Below are 19,365 nucleotides of genomic sequence, written 5' to 3' on the forward strand. Positions count from 1 at the left end.
TCCAATCCCTTTAGATGACCACCTCACAGAAGGCTTCTCGGATGGATCTGACTCTACCCCAAGTAGGTCAAGCCCCGAATAACAACCCCCGAACCGCGTTTCAAGGTCCCACACCCTTGTGGGCAACAAACTTGAATCGTTGGAGCGATGAAGTCAACCCTTACCCTACAACGGCGACGGAAGCTTTTACAACATAAGCGAGGGTGGCTCGGCTGACCTAGCCCTACCTATCATGGTTCGCAGGATTGCTCGAAATGTTGAACAAAATCGAGTAGCCATCGGCCGAGTAGGGGAGATTAATGCCAACTCTGGTGTCAACACGGTCTGCATTGGCCATCTCGAAGATGTAATGGAAAGAACCAGGAGGACCAATGAGACTCTGCATCAACAACTAGCTGCCTCCTGAGCTAAAGTCATAGAACTTCGACTTTGCCAGAGGGCTCATGAACGACACCTTCAAGAAGTGGTTCGTTAGATGGAAGACCTTAGGGTTCGCCCGAGGAATTCCCATCGCCGTTAGAAGATGTTTAGTACATCTTTTCTTTTAATTAAGGAATAGGCTTTCTTATCTGTGCTTTATGAAGCATTTTTCTGTAAAATATTCCTGTCTTTCAAGTACTTTATTAGACTCCTAAATTGCCAATATTTTCCCCTATGTTATGATGTAAGACCTTCAGATAGCTCCTTTTCCCGAACTTGATTACATCATTAATACCAGTAATTTTGGCATGTTATCTAGCCTATTCAGAAAACTCATACTATCACCTGTTGTTGATCTATGGCGATTTAGTTCATTAGACACATTCATTTTATATAACTATTGAATTCTTAACAATTTTTTTTTATATTTTCAACTTATAGTTGAAACATGCCGCCTCGTAGAAATCCCAGGCGTAACAATCGTGGGAAAGCACCGACACCACCACCACCGCCTCCACCTCCTCAGTTTGATGCTGCTATGTTCCAAGCGGCTGTCACTGCGGTAGTAGCGAATGCCATGTCACAAATCAATACTCCTGTCCTTAGTGGATCAGGAATTGGAACACCTCTTTCTAACTATAGTGAGAGTCATGGGCACCCCAGGGAGTGCACCTACAATGATTTTACGAATGCTAAACCCCGAAATTTTAATGGAACAGGAGGGGTGATGCTTTTGAGGCAGTGGATAGAAAAGACCGAAGCAGTCTTTGAAATCTGCTGTCACACCCCCAAACCAAGGATGGCGGAAACGTCCAGGGGTGGAGGACTTCATGTATAGTATCATAATCACAATTGCAATAGTAATTTAAGCAAACACAACCAACATATATATAAATATAAAAGTTACATCAGTGTATGAGTTACATGTTTCCAAATCAATTACAATATGTTAACAAAAACATGATATATTGACACCTTACGTCCCATCCTCAAAACGCACTTTGGTACATGTTTAGTGATTACTTGAGAATACCAGAATACAAGTTGTTTGAAAAAGTGTCAACACAAAGGTTGGTGAGTTCATAAGTTTTTGTTTTCGAACTCAATAGAAGTCTTTCCCTTGTAAATGTTACGTTTGTTTCAAAAAAATCAGATATTTTCCTTAAACCGAAGCAGTCTTTGAAATCTGCTGTCACACCCCCAAACCAAGGATGGCGGAAATGTCCGGGGGTGGAGGACTTCATGTATAGTATCATAACCACAATTGCAATAGGAATTTAAACAAACACAACCAACATATATATAATTATAAAAGTTACATCAGTGTATGAGTTACATGTTTCCAAATCAATTACAATATGTTAACAAAAACATGATATATTGACACCTTACGTCCCATCCTCAAAACGCACTTTGGTACCTGTTTAGTGATTACCTGAGAATATCAGAATACAAGTTGTTTGAAAAAGTGTCAACACAAAGGTTGGTGAGTTCATAAGTTTTTGTTTTCGAACTCAATAGAAGTCTTTCCCTTGTAAATGTTACGTTTGTTTAAGAAAAATCCGATATTTTCCTTAAAATTTGTGTAATGTGGTCTTATAACCGAAGACCAAAATGTATTAGTAACCTCTCTTGCTAATAGAAAATGATATGTGTTTAAATTGACATAAACGCGTTTGAATTGAATGAAATTCCTGTAAATTCTTATGTTTGTTAATACTATCTGTATATGTAGTCCTAAATCCCAGGACCGAGAAGTAACAAGTATTGGCCATACTTAAACATATAAAATGTGGTTTCAAATGATGTGTAATCATAAATACCAAAACCGAACGTGTAAAGTAATATCTGTATTTATTGACATAAAAAGTGATTTTAAATCGACATAAAACCCCTTTAGGTTTTATAAAAATCCCGTAAACTTTATGTATTTTTATCTCCCTATGTGAGTCGCTATAATCATACTATGACTGAATGAACCTGCCACGATGTTTCTCAGGCGTCGCGAAACTGAAATGACATTTGTCACCCGTAGACCTGCAGGTCCCACTGTAGCTAGCAGCAAGGGGTGGTGTGTCAAACCCAATATAGATCTATATACAACTATCACGTTCTCCCTCCAGGAGACTCTGATTATAACTACCAGGAATTAGATCCCGCACTCGGACGTACAGAAAGAGATTATCTCACAATTTAGGTTAACAAGTTTACGTGTAGTGTGCGTGAGTGTAAAACCTTTCTGTATGAAGGTACCCTCTTTGTACGAGTGTGTTATGTGATGTATCATAAACTATACCTATTATAGTTTATCCAAAACATTCGTAATATATAAGAACTCTTTTATGAAAATGCATTAGTGTTATGAATCCATTAAACTATGCTTATTATAGCTTAATATTCGTGTTCTAAATGAATAAATAATCTTATCATGAATGAATAAGTTTCAGTTTATGATGATAAACTAACAAGGAAACACATTCAATATTAATAACTTATTGTTATACACTTTGCTCAACATAATACAAAGTGTTATGAAATTTATATGCTGTTAACTAACTTTAACCTTTCTGCGCTATTTTAGAAAAGTCATAGAAAAATCATACGAAGTCGAAAAATAAATCCGTAAATTCTGAGAGTTCCCAAAATGTGTATAGTTTACTCATAATTTTTATCATGATTTTTAATAACCTCCAACTTGGGTGAAAAAGTCCATAATCACAGACTGGTCCGGATTGGTGTTTGAAACGATAGGCAGTTTTGTAAAAATCACCATAAATTGTAGAAAAATCGTATGGAGATTTTCAAGGAGTAATTTTAAAGCTAAGAACTTGAAGTACTTGCACCTTGTACAGTCTTGAAAACAAAAATTTTTAAGTTGCCCAAAACAGTCCGTGAATTGAGTTGAACTTTTCTGATGAAGGCTGTTAGAAAAGTTTAGTTATGTTCTTGGTATTTTAACTTGTATTCCCCCCCCCCCCCCTAAAACTTGAGAAAACATGAAAATGTAGGGTTATGAACTCACCTTGAGTGATTTCTGAAGATGGATGATGGAGATATGTAGTATTCCACTCAAGAACACTAAGAGAATGTCTTGATGGTTCGAAGATCTAACATTAATGTGATGGATTTTGTGTAAACAATCAATGATTGGAGTAGAACGAAGTGTAATAATCACAAGGAGGATGAATTATACTTACCAAGGGAAGGGTAAAGCTTGAAGGTCAGCCTTGGAGTCTTGGAATAGTTAGATAAAGTTTGAGAGAAAAGTTGTGTTGTGTCTTTGGTGAAATGAGATAAAATGAAAGAAGTGAGGAGAGGGGATGGGTTATTCCAGCTCTAAGAACGTGGGAAGGGCTAATAATTGAGTGGGAAAGACATTGAAGTGACCTAGGTAAGGTGGGAAGGTGTGGCTGGTCATAGAGTGGGTATGTGGGTGGTTGTTTGTGTCATAAGGTAAAGTAAAGTCAACACTCTGCGTCAATTATTCACCCACTAGATTTTTATTATTTAAATGGGGATTTTAATGAAAATATGATTAAATTATGAATATTTAGGGTTCATTATGTAAAAATATGATTTTTGGAGAAAATCCCGCGTTAAAATCACGAAAAACGGGCTAAAAATGTGAAAAATATTGAAAATGGGCCAAAAATGTAAAAATTCCAAAGTCTGGCCGGAGTTTCGGCCTTCTGGTCATCGTAACCGAAACTAGAAGAGGGGGACCGAGAGCAGAGAAGAAGACAGTGAGGAGAAGAGAGAGGACCGAGAGGCGGAAAGAGGACCGAGAGGCGAAGGGAGGACCGAAAGTAGAAGAAGGAACCGGGAGGGGAAGAGAGGACCGAGAGTAGGGGAAGTAAGACCGAGACTCGGTCTCTGTTCTTGGCGGGTTCGGCTCTCGGTTTGGTTCTAGGTCTCGGCTCTCAGGTTCGGCTACAGGTCTCGGTTTCAGGTCTCGACTCTCAGCTGCTGGTCCTGGTTTCGGTTCATTGCTGCTTTCGGTCCAAGGAGTTTGGCCCTAAAAGGCTTCGACTCCTTGAGAGGGGCTTCGGCTCCTTAAGTCCATTTTTCTCGTTTCTACCCCGTTTTAAGCCGTTTTTGACCCGGTTAAGGGTCAGGATGGCCCGAAAAGACTATAAAAAGTTTAAGGAACTTTTGAGAGAGATTTCACATTCTTGGAGAGATTTCTCATACAAAGAGAGATTTGGGAGAGATTTCACATTCTTGGAGAGATTTCTCATACAAAGAGAGATTTGGGGTGAGATTTCACGTTCTTGGAGAGATTTCTCATACAAAGAGAGATTTGGGAGAGATTTCACATTCTTGGAGAGATTTCTCATATAAAGAGAGATTTGGGAGAGATTTCACATTCTTGGTGAGATTTCTTATATAAAGAGAGATTTGGGAGAGATTTCACATTCTTGGAGAGATTTCTCATACAAAGAGAGATTTGGGAGAGATTTCACATTCTTGGAGAGATTTCTCATACAAAGAGAGATTTGGGAGAGATTTTAAATAGAGAGAGATAGAGTAAAAACGATTGAGAGAGGTTTCGTGTGTGGCATTTGTGAGTGTCCGGCTTTGCCACGCAAGGTCCGTAAACCCTGTTAAGCCTTGTTTAAGGATCTTACACACTCCCGATGAGTATGTAACATTGTTTCCTCGTTTTTGTTCATTGTTTAGCACTAAGGCTAAGGAAAATTAAACACACGATTTTTTTCCAAGTGATGTTTTCTCATTAAAATAGTGAGTTATATAGTATTTACATAACACATACCCTAATATACCACGTTTAATTGATTTGATCGGTTTGACTTGATGACTTTGATTGACTTAAACTTGACCCGAATTTGACTATTGTCACATTATCCCCCCGTTAGAGGGAATTTCGTCCCGAAATTTACGTTTTGACTGGGACTTCAGGAGTTAGGAAAAAGATGCGGGTCTTTTTGTTTCATTTGATCTTTGCGTTCCCAAGTGAACTCAGGTCCTCGTTTAGCGTTCCAGCGGACCTTTACGATGGGGATACGACTCTTTTGTTCTTTTGACTTCCCGATCCATAATCTCAACTGGTTCTTCCACGTAGTGGATATTTTCCTTAACTTTGATCTCGTTGAGAGGTATTACAAGTGTCTCATCAGACAGACACTTCTTTAAGTTGGATACGTGGAAGGTAGGGTGTACGTTACTAAGTTCTTGTGGTAACCGGAGTTTGTACGCCACAGGACCAATTCTGGCAAGGATTTCGAATGGTCCGATGTACCTCGGGTTTAGTTTCCCACGTTTACCGAAATGTATCATTCCTTTCTAGGGGGAAACTTTTAGTAATACCCGGTCTCCGACCTGGAATTCTAAAGGTTTGCGTCGCTTGTCTATGTAACTCTTTTGTCGATCACGAGATACCTTAAGTCTTTCCCGAATTTGAACGATCTTTTCTGTGGTTTCCCTTATGATTTCAGGCCCAGTAAGGATGCTATCAGGGACTTGCCCCCTAGCTAGCTGAGTATCCCCCACTTCAGCCCAACACAGAGGTGATCTACACGTGCGACCGTAGAGATCTTCGAATGGAGCGACTCCAATGCTAGTGTGATAGCTGCTATTATAGGAAAACTTGATAAGTGGTAAATGAGTATTCCACGCCTTACCAAAGTCTATCACACAGGCTCTCAACATGTCTTCTAACGTCTGTATTATGCGCTCGCTCTGCCCGTCGGTTTGCGGATGATAGGATGTACTCATATCTAGCCTAGTTCCCAGGGATTTCTGTAAGGACCGCCAAAATCGTGAGGTGAATCTACTATCTCGTTCAGAGAAAATGGATACTAGTACACCATGCAGTCGTACAATCTCCTTGATGTATGTCCGGATTAACTTTTCCATCTTGTCGGTTTCCTTTATTGGTAGAAAGTGCGCAGACTTGGTCAATCTGTCTGCGATTACCCATATGGTGTCAAACCCACCCGATGTCTTAGGTAACTTGGTTATGAAATCCATGGTTATCCGCTTCCACTTCCACTCGGGTATATCCGGCTGTTGTAGTAGTCCTGATGGCTTCTGGTATTCTACCTTGACCTTGGCGCAAGTCAGACACTTGCCCACATAGGTAGCAATTTTAGCTTTCATGTTTGGCCACCAGTACAACTTCTTGAGGTCTAGACACATCTTATCCGAACCTGGATGGATGGAATATCGTGTCTTGTGTGCTTCGTTCATGACAATGTCTCGGAACCCACCGAACTTTGGTATCCAGATCCGGTTCATGAGGTTTCGTGCTCCGTACTCCTTGACCTCGAGGTTTTTATCCATCCCTCTCAATGCCTCACCTGTCACGTTTTCGGGTTTCAAGGCTTCACGTTGAGCTTCCTTGATTTTTGTGAACAGGTGCGAATGGATTGTCATCATTAGTGACTTCACCCAGTGACCCGAGTATTCTTTTCTACTCAAGGCATCGGCTAGAACATTAGCCTTACCCGAATGATAACGGATTTCGCACTCATAATCGTTTAGTAGCTCTACCCATCTTCTTTGTCGCATGTTGAGCTCTTTTTGATTGCGGATATGTTGAAGAATTTTGTGATCGGTGAAGATGGTGCACTTCGTGCAGTAGAGGTAGTGTCTCCAGATCTTCAAGCTGAACACTACCGCTCTCAATTTGAGGTTGTGGGTGGTATAGTTAACTTCGTGGCTCTTAAGTTACCTTGATGCGTAAGCGATGGATTTCCTTCTCTGCATAAGCACGCATCTGAGGCCTTGATTTGAAGCATCGCAATATACCACGAAGTCATCAGTCCCTTCCAGAAGAGACAAGACTGGTGCGTTGCATAGAGCTTGCTTCAGTGTCTGGAAGGCAGCTTCTTATTTATCTTCCCATTTGAACACCACGCCTTTCTGAGTCAGGGTGGTGTGGGGTTTAGCAATCTTGGAGAAATTCTGTATGAATCTTCGGTAGTAGCCTACGAGTCCTAAAAATTATCGAATTTCTGTTGGTGTTGTAGGTGCTGACCAATCTTCAATGGCCTTGATCTTTGAGGGATCCACATGTATTCCTTCCTTGCTTACCACATTGCCAAGGAATCCTACTTCTCGGAGCCAAAATTCACACTTTGAAAACTTGGCGTAAAGCTTCTCGGATCTTAGCGTCTCCAATATTAGCCGCAGGTGTTGACTGTGCTCTTCTTCGCTTCTCGAATAGACCAAAATATCGTCGATGAACACGATCACGAACTTATCTGTGACAACCGTCAAATTCTGGTCAATTCAAAGTCAAATAAAGTCAACAAGTCAAACCGGTCAGCTCAACTAACCCTTGTGTACTAGGACTTACGTTCAGTATTTACTAAATAACTCGCTATTCTGATAAGAAATCATAAATCGAAAAGTACGTACAACTAGATCTCTTTAACCTAAAAACTTTGGTACGTGGCGACCCAAACCGATAAAACAATGTTGCATACTCATCGGGAGTGTGTAAGATCCTTAAACAAGGCTTAACAGGGTTCACGAACCATGCATTACGATGCCGGACACTCACAACTATCCCACATGGAACCTCTCTCAATCGTTTTCACTCTATCTCTCTCTATGTCAAACCTCTCCCAAATCTCTCCAAGTATGCGAAATCTCTCTCAAATATCTCTCTGTATTAGAAATCTCTCCAAGAATGTCAAATCTCTCCCAAATCCCTCTAAGTATGTGAAATCTCTCTCAAATATCTCTTTGTATGAGAAATCTCTCCAAGAATGTCAAATCTCTTCCAAATCTCTCCGAGTATGTGAAATCTCTCTCAAATATCTCTCTGTATGAGAAATCTCTCCAAGAATGTCAAATCTCTCCCAAATCTCTCCAAGTATGTGAAAACTCTCGCAAATATCTCTTTGTATGAGAAATCTCTCCAAGAATGTCAAATCTCTCCCAAATCCCTCTAAGTATGTGAAATCTCTCTCAAATATCTCTTTGTATGAGAAATCTCTCCAAGAATGTCAAATCTCTTCCAAATCTCTCCAAGTATGTGAAATCTCTCTCAAATATCTCTCTGTATGAGAAATCTCTCCAAGAATGTCAAATCTCTTCCAAATCTCTCCAAGTATGTGAAATCTCTCTCAAATATCTCTCTGTATGAGAAATATCTCCAAGAATGTCAAATCTCTCCCAAATCTCTCCAAGTATGTGAAAACTCTCGCAAATATCTCTTTGTATGAGAAATCTCTCCAAGAATGTCAAATCTCTCCCAAATCTCTCCAAGTGTGAGAAATCTCTCCCAAATCTCTCTCAAAAGTTTCCCGTAACTTTTTGGAATCATTCGGGTCATTCCGACCCTTAACCGGGTCAAAAACGGCTCAAAACAGGGCGAAAACGAGAAAAATAGGCTTTAGGAACCGAAACCAAGAAGAGAGGCTTCTTAGGCGAGGACCGAGCCTCTGTTGGCTGTGGCACGCGAGGACCGAGCCTCTGTTGGCTGTGGCACGCGAGGACCGAGCCTCTGTTGGCTGTTTCACGCGAGGACCGAGCCTCTGCCTCTGTTCGCTTCTCGCACTCTCTGTTCGCCTTCCGCCTCTCTGTCGCTTCCTCTCCTCTCTGTCTCTACCCGCCTCTCGGTCTCTGCGCTCTCTTCCCGCCTCTCGGTCTCTGCTCTCTCTTCTCTTCTCTCGGTCTCTCTTCTCCTCTCTCGGTTCCCTCTCTCTCTCTCCTTTTTCCCCTCTCGGTTCCTACTCTCCCTCTTCTTCCCTCTCGGTTTCTGCCTCCCCCTCTCTCGGTTCAGCATCAGAAGACCGAACCTCGGCCAGAATTCGGAAATTTGTCACTTTTAGCCCATTTTTGATATTTTTAACATTTTAAGCCCGTTTTTCGTGATTTTAAAGCGGGATTTTCTCCAAAAATTATATTTTAACATAATAAACTCTAAATATTCATAATTTAAACATATTTTGATGAAAATCATTATATAAATAATAAAAATCAAATGGGTGAATTATTAAAGGTGGAGTGTTGACTTTGTCTTATCCAATGTCACAAGCAACCACCCCACACCCACTCTTTGACTAACCACACCTCCCCACCTTACCTAGGTCACTTCAATGTCCCTCACACTCAATTTACACTCATTCTCACGTTTTTAGAGCTGGAACAAACATCCTCTCTCCTCATTTCTCTCATTTGCCCTCATTTCACTAAGTATCAAACACCACTTTTCTCTCAAACTTTTCCCACTCCAATTTCGAGATTCAAGGCTGATTTTCAAGTGTTCTTCCACTCTTAGTAAGTATAATTCATCCTCCTTATGATTATTTCACTTCATTCTACTCAAATCATGAATATCTTACACAAACTCCATCATATTAGCGTTAGAGCTTCAAATCTTCAAGTGATTCTTCAAGTGTTCTTGGGTTGAACACTTCTCTTCTTCAACATTTATCTACTGAAATCACTCAAGGTGAGTTCATACCCCTACATTTTCATGTTTTCTCAAGTTTTCAGGGGGGGGGGGGGGGGGGAATACAAGTTAAAACACCAAGAACATAACTAAATTTTTCTAACAGCCTTCATCAGAAAAGTTCAACTACATTCATGGACTGTTTTGGACAACTTAAATATTTTATTTTTCAAAACTGTACAAGGTTCAAATAGTTCAAGTTCTTAGCTTTAAAATGACTACTTGCACATCTCCATACGATTTTTCTACAATTTATGGTGAATTTTACAAAACTGCCTATCATTTCAAACACTAATCCGGACCAGTCTGTGATTATGGACTTTTTCATCCAAATTTGAAGTCATTAAAAATCTTGATAAAAATTATGAGTAAACTAGACACATTTTGCGAACTCTCAGAATTTACGGATCTAGTTTTCGACTTCGTATGATTTTTCTAAAACAGTGCTGAAAGACTAAGAATTAATTAACAGCTTCTAACTATCAAAACACTTTGTAACATGTTGAGCAAAGTGTTAAATCATTGATAACTTCATATTTTACATGTATTTCTTGTCATGATATATTTATATAATAGGAAATTACTTGCTGAATTTATAAGAATCCTCCATCATAATCAATAGTACAAAACAAAGCAAGTTAATCATAGTTATATCGTACCATACGTTTGCCTTACATAGAGTGGGATTCTTAAACACCACAAAGAAATATACTAAACTATAATAGGTATAGTTAGGGTACATATACATTTCAAACATTTTAATAAACTATAATAGGTATAGTTTATGATCATTTACATAACATACTTGTACAAAAAGGGGGGTACAAATACAAAGTACCGGGTTTTTATACAAAAGGGGGTACAAATACAAAGTGCCGGGTTTATATACGAAAAAGGGGTACAAATACAAAGTGCCGGTTTTCATACAAAAAGGGGTACAAATAAAAAGTGCCGGGTTTATATACGAAAAAGGGGTACAAATACAAACTGTCGGTTTTTATATAAAAATGGGTACAAATACAAAGTGTCGGGTCTTTATACAAAAAGGGGGTACCGATACAAAGTACCAGGTTCACTTAAGATAGTTATTATGATATTAAAACTATATTGCATCTAGAACTGTTAGACTTCAACTATAATCGCTGAGCGTACATGTTTGAGTCTTATAAGAATTTTGTCTCGATTGGCCTAGAATTAGTGATGCCTGCCTCATCTCCTGTTCCTTGTTTGGTTGTGGACCTAGGGCAGACCCACTATATTCAACGTTTTATCTAATTTAAACCTTATATAACTTATATACGCTGGATGATTATAGAGGAACTCTACGGGTCATTCTAGGGTTCATTAATGCATCATAAAGGAATATTCCTATTCACACTTAACTAAGAAAATATTGGATTTTCTGCAAATCAAACTATATCGATTTTACAAGGAAAAACGGTTTCTACTTCAAACAAAACTCTTATGAACTCACCAACTTAATTGTTGACACTTTTCAAAACTACTTGTATTCTCAGGAAATCAGTGAAACAGGAAAACTTCATCGCTTTGAGGATGGGACGTTAAACCGTCAACAATTTATTTTTGTCATCATAATGTAATTGCTTTTGAAACATGTAAACATATACTTTGGTGTAAAATTTTCAATTATATTTATGGTGGTTGTATTTACTTCGAGCACTATTATATTCGTTGTTGTGATACTGTACATGAAGTCCTCCACCCCTGGACGTTTCCGCCATCCTTGGTTTGGGGGTGTGACAGATTGGTATCAGAGCATTGTTTATAGTGAGCTAAGTATATCGAACCACATAAGATATACAAACTATAAATGCATTGGGACTAAGGTCTCTGATTTTAAGATTTCAAAACCACTATACCTTTAGGAATAAATAGCTTTTGTTAAAAGTATACATGCATGCATACATACTAAGGTCAGCATCATTTTAGGACAAAACAAAAGTAATGATTGTTGGATATCACAGGTAAGCCTGGGGATGTATGGTCAGTCTTGGGAGTGGCATAGCTTGATCAACTATGCTGGTCCGAGGAGTGATTAGCATATGCCCAAGAATGGTTGTGATGTGGCAACAAGTCTAAAAACTTACCAACACTACCACAATGAAATACCATAGGGGTATTTTGGCATTATTATAATTACTTATCTGAGAACAAAATAGATTTTTATCGATAAGTCAATAATTGCTTAGGGGATACATTAAAATTATATGTATCTAGGACGTCATAGACTTAGAATCTGTGGATCTTGCTTTACGTCCTGTTCTCGTTGGATTGGGGATTTAGAGTTTGGGTCACTTATTCGAAGGTCTATCCTGTCCCGAATACATATAACTAGTATGCACTAAACAATATGTTGAAGTACCTGATAAAGATCATCATATAATTAGCTAATTAGTACGTTTGCTTAGTTATTTCTTATATCCCCATTTCTTGCGAAGATATCATGGCTGGATTCCATCCACACGACGACCCGTACTACCCTAACCACGACAATACCAAATGGCTCGGAGAGGAGCCAGAGAATGATTACCCAACCCCTGGGAATGGTCACCAAATTGAAGGCTATGCTGATGGTTCTGACTCCGACCCTGAAGTGGAGAACTTAACCCCGATGACTCTTGTTCCGAATCCCAACCCTCGACCGGCTTTTCAAGGCCCGACGCCTCCTTGGGTAGAGTGCTTGGAAACCGGGAGCGAAGAACAAGACCAACATATGTCGTTTAATAGAGAAAGAAGTTTCTACAACATAAACGAAGGAAGCTCAGCAGATAGAAACTTTTTTTTTCAATCCTGGTCCGTAGAGTTGCCCGAAACGAGATTCAGGGTAGAACAACTCTCCATAGTATCGCAGAGGTTGATGCAAATACAAGAATACATACGATCCGCACCAATCGCCTTGAGCACACTCGTGAAAAATTTAAGAGAGACCACAAAACTTACTAACTCATGAAGTTCATTCATATGGACTTCCTTTATGAATTATATATAAGGAATTCTTAAATCGGAGAATAATGCAGGAAAAATCTAATTCTATAACAACTGACTTGTCTTTACTAGTAGAAACTTACCATCTGATCATTTTTTTTTTTGCAAACTCATGACAGAACGATGCCACCAAGGAAAAGACCCAGACCTTCGGGCAGCACAACGCCACCACCTCCGACGCCACCTCCTCAGTTTGATGCCGAAATGTTCCAAGCTGCAGTAACAGCAGCCGTGGTAGCTGCAATGTCACAAATTGGCACAAATAGCATTGGTGGTGCTGGATTTGGAGCCACAAACCCTAACCACGGGGATAGTGCAGGACGCACAAGGGAATGCACTTACAAGGACTTCACAAATGGCAAACCCGATTCCTTCGATGGAAGTGGGGGTGTCCTCGCACTAATTCAATGGTTCGAGAGAACCGAAGCAATCTTTGAGATTTGTGCTTTCCCCGAAGCGAGCAAAGTCAAGTACGCGACATTCACCTTCATCGGAAGAGCTCTCACTTGGTGGAACGGCAGAGTTAAGTCGCTTACGCTTGCAGTGGCTAACTCGTTAAGTTGGGAGGACTTAAAGAAGATGATGCTGAAGGAATATTGCTCAAGAGGTGAAGTGCAAAAGCTGGAGCAAGAACTATGGAATCTCAGAATGGCAGGCTCCGACCTTACAACTTACACCAACCGATTTTGTGATCTAGCACTCCTTTGTCCCGCTATGGTCACCCCGGAAGACAAAAAGTTGGAGCGATACCTCTGGGGATTGTCCCCCGAAATTCAAGATAGCATGCTGGCCTCAAGACCAACTACCTTCGACAACGCCAAGGAGTTAGCACAACAACTCATTGACCATCATGCCAACCATGACACTATAACAACCACCCTTACCTAAGCAAGAGGAGGGAACAACGAAAGAAAGTTTTTGGACAACAAGAAGGACCAATCAGCCCAAGGCCTCGCTAAGAAGCAATAGATCCTTGCTGTTCATGCTGCCACAACCCTCACCATGCCGACTCCCATGAAACCATACGTTGGAACACTTCCGAAATGCAACAAGTGTAACTTCCATCACACCGGGGCTTGCCGAAAGATGCATTGCAAAAACTGCGACAGAGAGGGGCACACTGTTCGTTTCTGTAAGGCACCAACACGACCCATCAACCAGGTCCCTGGCTTTGGAGTAAGCCCAACCTGTTACAAGTGTGGAGAAACGGGTCACTTTAAAAGGGAATGCCCAAGAACAAGAGATGCCGGTGGTGGTGGAAGGGTGCTTGCAATCACCGAGGGAGAAACCACCCCGGAACTGCCCGCAAATATCAGTACGTGTTTCTAACATCGACATTTAAAACCCTAATTTCTTTATATGATAAATCTAGCATTGATTAAAGCATGCATAGTAATAATCATGTGACATCGGGCGAGTTTTTCCTCACCATAATCAATTTCTTGCACTCCGAAAAGTTTCCCCCATCTTTCCTCTAAATTCTTGGATCCCCATTCGAAGTGCAAAATTTCGGGACGAAATTCCCTTTAACGGGGGATGATGTGACAACCGTCAAATTCTGGTCAATTCAAAGTCAAATAAAGTCAACAAGTCAAACTGGTCAGCTCAACTAACCCTTGTGTACTAGGACTTATGTTCAGTATTTACTAAACAACTCGCTATTCTGATAAGAAATCATAAATCGAAAAGTACGTACAACTAGATCTCTTTAACCTAAAACTGTGGTACGTGGCGGCCCAAACCGATAAAACAATGTTGCATACTCATCGGGAGTGTGTAAGATCCTTAAACAAGGCTTAACAGGGTTCACGAACCATGCATTGCGATGCCGGACACTCACAACTATCCCACATGGAACCTCTCTCAATCGTTTTCACCCTATCTCTCTCTATGTCAAATCTCTCCAAGTATGCGAAATCTCTCTCAAATATCTCTCTGTATTAGAAATCTCTCCAAGAATGTCAAATCTCTCCCAAATCCCTCTAAGTATGTGAAATCTCTCTCAAATATCTCTTTGTATGAGAAATCTCTCCAAGAATATCAAATCTCTTCCAAATCTCTCCAAGTATGTGAAATCTCTCTCAAATATCTCTCTGTATGAGAAATCTCTCCAAGAATGTCAAATCTCTCCCAAATCTCTCTCAAAAGTTTCCCGTAACTTTTTGGAATCATTCGGGTCATTCCGACCCTTAACCGGGTCAAAAACGGCTCAAAACGGGGCGAAAACAAGAAAAATAGGCTTTAGGAACCGAAACCAAGAAGAGAGGCTTCTTAGGCGAGGACCGAGCCTCTGTTGGCTATGGCACACGAGGACCGAGCCTCTGTTGGCTGTTTCACGCGAGGACTGAGCCTCTGCCACTGTTCCCTTCTTGCACACTCTGTTCGCCTTCCGCCTCTCTGTCGCTTCCTCTCCACTCTGTCTCTACCCGCCTCTCGGTCTCTGCTCTCTCTTCCCGCCTCTCGGTCTCTGCTCTCTCTTCTCTTCTCTCGGTCTCTCTTCTCCTCTCTCGGTTCCCTCTCTCTCTCTCTCTCTCTCTCTCTCTCTCTCTCTCTCCTTTCTCCCCTCTCGGTTCCTACTCTCCCTCTTCTTCCCTCTCGGTTTCTGCCTCCCTCTCTCTCGGTTCAGCATCAGAAGACCGAACCTCGGCCAGAATTCGGAAATTTGTCACTTTTAGCCCATTTTTGATATTTTTAACATTTTAAGCCCGTTTTTCGTGATTTTAAAGCGGGATTTTCTCCAAAAATTATATTTTAACATAATAAACTCTAAATATTCATAATTTAAACATATTTTGATGAAAATCATTATATAAATAATAAAAATCAAATGGGTGAATTATTAAAGGTGGAGTGTTGACTTTGTCTTATCCAATGTCACAAGCAACCACCCCACACCCACTCTTTGACTAACCACACCTCCCCACCTTACCTAGGTCACTTCAATGTCCCTCACACTCAATTTACACTCATTCCCACGTTTTTAGAGCTGGAACAAACATCCTCTCTCCTCATTTCTCTCATTTGCCCTCATTTCACTAAGTATCAAACACCACTTTTCTCTCAAACTTTTCCCACTCCAATTTCGAGATTCAAGGCTGATTTTCAAGTGTTCTTCCACTCTTAGTAAGTATAATTCATCCTCCTTATGATTATTTCACTTCATTCTACTCAAATCATGAATATCTTACACAAACTCCATCATATTAGCGTTAGAGCTTCAAATCTTCAAGTGATTCTTCAAGTGTTCTTGGGTTGAACACTTCTCTTCTTCAACATTTATCTACTGAAATCACTCAAGGTGAGTTCATACCCCTACATTTTCATGTTTTCTCAAGTTTTCAGGGGGGGGGGGGGGGGAATACAAGTTAAAACACCAAGAACATAACTAAAATTTTCTAACAGCCTTCATCAGAAAAGTTCAACTACATTCACGGACTGTTTTGGACAACTTAAATATTTTATTTTTCAAAACTGTACAAGGTTCAAATAGTTCAAGTTCTTAGCTTTAAAATGACTACTTGCACATCTCCATACGATCTTTCTACAATTTATGGTGAATTTTACAAAACTGCCTATCATTTCAAACACTAATCCGGACCAGTCTGTGATTATGGACTTTTTCATCCAAATTTGAGGTCATTAAAAATCTTGATAAAAATTATGAGTGAACTAGACACATTTTGCGAACTCTCAGAATTTACGGATCTAGTTTTCGACTTCGTATGATTTTTCTAAAACAGTGCTGAAAGACTAAGAATTAATTAACAGCTTCTAACTATCAAAACACTTTGTAACATGTTGAGCAAAGTGTTAAATCATTGATAACTTCATATTTTACATGTATTTCTTGTCATGATATATTTATATAATAGGAAATTACTTGCTGAATTTATAAGAATCCTCCATCATAATCAATAGTACAAAACAAAGCAAGTTAATCATAGTTATATCGTACCATACGTTTGCCTTACATAGAGTGGAATTCTTAAACACCACAAAGAAATATACTAAACTATAACAGGTATAGTTAGGGTACATATACATTTCAAACATTTTAATAAACTATAATAGGTATAGTTTATGATCATTTACATAACATACTTGTACAAAAAGGGGGGTACAAATACAAAGTACCGGGTTTTTATATAAAAGGGGGTACAAATACAAAGTGCCGGGTTTATATACGAAAAAGGGGTACAAATACAAAGTGCCGGTTTTCATACAAAAAGGGGTACAAATACAAAGTGCCGGGTTTATATACGAAAAAGGGGTACAAATACAAAGTGTCGGTTTTTATATAAAAAGGGGTACAAATACAAAGTGTCGGGTCTTTATACAAAAAGGGGGTACCGATACAAAGTACCAGGTTCACTTAAGATAGTTATTATGATATTAAAACTATATTGCATCTAGAACTGTTAGACTTCAACTATAATCGCTGAGCGTACATGTTTGAGTCTTATAAGAATTTTGTCTCGATTGGCCTAGAATTAGTGATGCCTGCCTCATCTCCTGTTCCTTGTTTGGTTGTGGACCTAGGGCAGACCCACTATATTCAACGTTTTATCTAATTTAAACCTTATATAACTTATATACGTTGGATGATTATAGAGGAACTCTACGGGTCATTCTAGGGTTCATTAATGCATCATAAAGGAATATTCCTATTCACACTTAACTAAGAAAATATTGGATTTTCTGCAAATCAAACTATATCGATTTTACAAGGAAAAACGGTTTCTACTTCAAACAAAACTCTTATGAACTCACCAACTTAATTGTTGACACTTTTCAAAACTACTTGTTTTCTCAGGAAATCAGTGAAACAGGAAAACTTCATCGCTTTGAGGATGGGACGTTAAACCGTCAACAATTTATTTTTGTCATCATAATGTAATTGTTTTTGAAACATGTAAACATATACTTTGGTGTAACTTTTTCAATTATATTTATGGTGGTTGTATCTACTTCAAGCACTATTAAATTCGTTGTTGTGATACTGTACATGAAGTCCTCCACCCCCGGACGTTTCCACCATCCTTGGTTTGGGGGTGTGACATTATCTAAGAAGGGTCGACACACTCGGTTCATCAGATCCATGAACACTGCAGGCGCATTTGTTAATCCGAATGGCATCATTACAAATTCGTAGTATCCATAGCGAGTTCTGAATGTCGTCTTGGGGATATCTTCTTCTTGAACCCGTAATTGATGGTAACCCGACCTCAAGTCGATTTTTGAAAAGTAGCTCGCTCCCTGAAGTTGGTAAAAAAGGTCGTCGATTCGGGGTAGGGGATATCGATTTTTGATGGTAAGTTTGTTTAACTCCCTATAATCGATGCACATGCGAAAGGATCCATCCTTCTTTTTCACAAATAGAACCGGTGCTCCCCAGGGTGAAAAGCTCGGTCTGATGAACCCTTTGCTCAACAGTTCGTTCAACTGGATGGACAGTTCTTGCATCTCGGCCATTGCTAGGCGGTATGGAGCTTTGGCAACGGGTAGCTCTAGGAATTAAGTTGATTCGGAATTCGACTTGTCGTGCGAGTGGTACACCTGGCAGGTCGTCTGGGAATACTTCAGGGAAGTTGCATACTTCTGGAATTTCTTTGATGTCCTTCACCTCTTGTTTCTTGTATACGATGTGGGCTAAGAATGCATGGTATTGCTTTCGGAGGTACTTTTGGGTTTTAATACAAGAGATGATTTATAGGTTCGCACTAGGTTTGTTTCCATAAACGGTGAGGATGTTGCCATTCGGCAGATTGAGGCGAACGACCCTTTCGTAACATAAAATGTCGGCACGATGAGGGCTTAACCAATCCATACCAATGATTATGTCGAAACTTTTTATGGTGACCGACATTAGATCAATTTTGAACGAATGGTTGTCTAGAGTGAGAGTACACCCTATGTAAATATCGCTAGCATGCTCAACCTTTCCATTTGCCATTTCTACGATGTAAGAATCTTTTAATGGCTGGGAATTTTGCTTAAGTATATGTTTGAATTGGTGACTTACGAAACTTCTTTCTGCCCCACTTTCGAAAAGTACGCATGCATAAGAGTTATTGAGGAGGAACGTACCAGTAACCACCGAGGGGTCCTTGACTGCTTCTCCATGCCCTAAAGTTAGGACTCTTCCTATAACCCCAATGTTAGGGGCTTATGCCTTGGGGAAGTTCCTCCTGAAGTGTCCTGTTTCACCACATCCATAGCAGGCTTGGTTTGCCCCTGCATTGGCAACTTGGTTGACCGGTCGTGTTGGTGCTTTACAGAAACGAGCAGTGTGCCCTTTTCTGTCACAGTTTTTGCCATGCATTTCCCGACAAGCACCATTGTGGTGGTAGTTTCACTTGTTGCACTTAGGGAGACTCCCTGCATATTGCTTTGGTGGTGTCGGAGAGGTAGTAGTGGTGGCAGTACGGATAGCAACAGTCTGTTGCTTCTTGGCGGGGTCCTGCGTCGGTTGTTTCTTTTTATTGTTCCAAAACTTCCTCTTGTTGTGCCCT

At 40.0% G+C, this 19,365-nt stretch overlaps 1 pseudogene; it reads left to right on the forward strand.

The window, feature by feature from the left end:
- The first annotated feature begins 868 nt into the window (after positions 1 to 868).
- LOC145010521 (uncharacterized) overlaps positions 869 to 19,365 on the forward strand; it is a 66,953-nt pseudogene continuing 48,456 nt past the window's right edge.

Source organism: Lactuca saligna, chromosome 8, assembly GCF_052625555.1.
Source record: "Lactuca saligna cultivar CGN05327 chromosome 8, ASM5262555v1, whole genome shotgun sequence".
In the NCBI taxonomy this organism is placed as follows: Eukaryota; Viridiplantae; Streptophyta; class Magnoliopsida; order Asterales; family Asteraceae; genus Lactuca; species Lactuca saligna.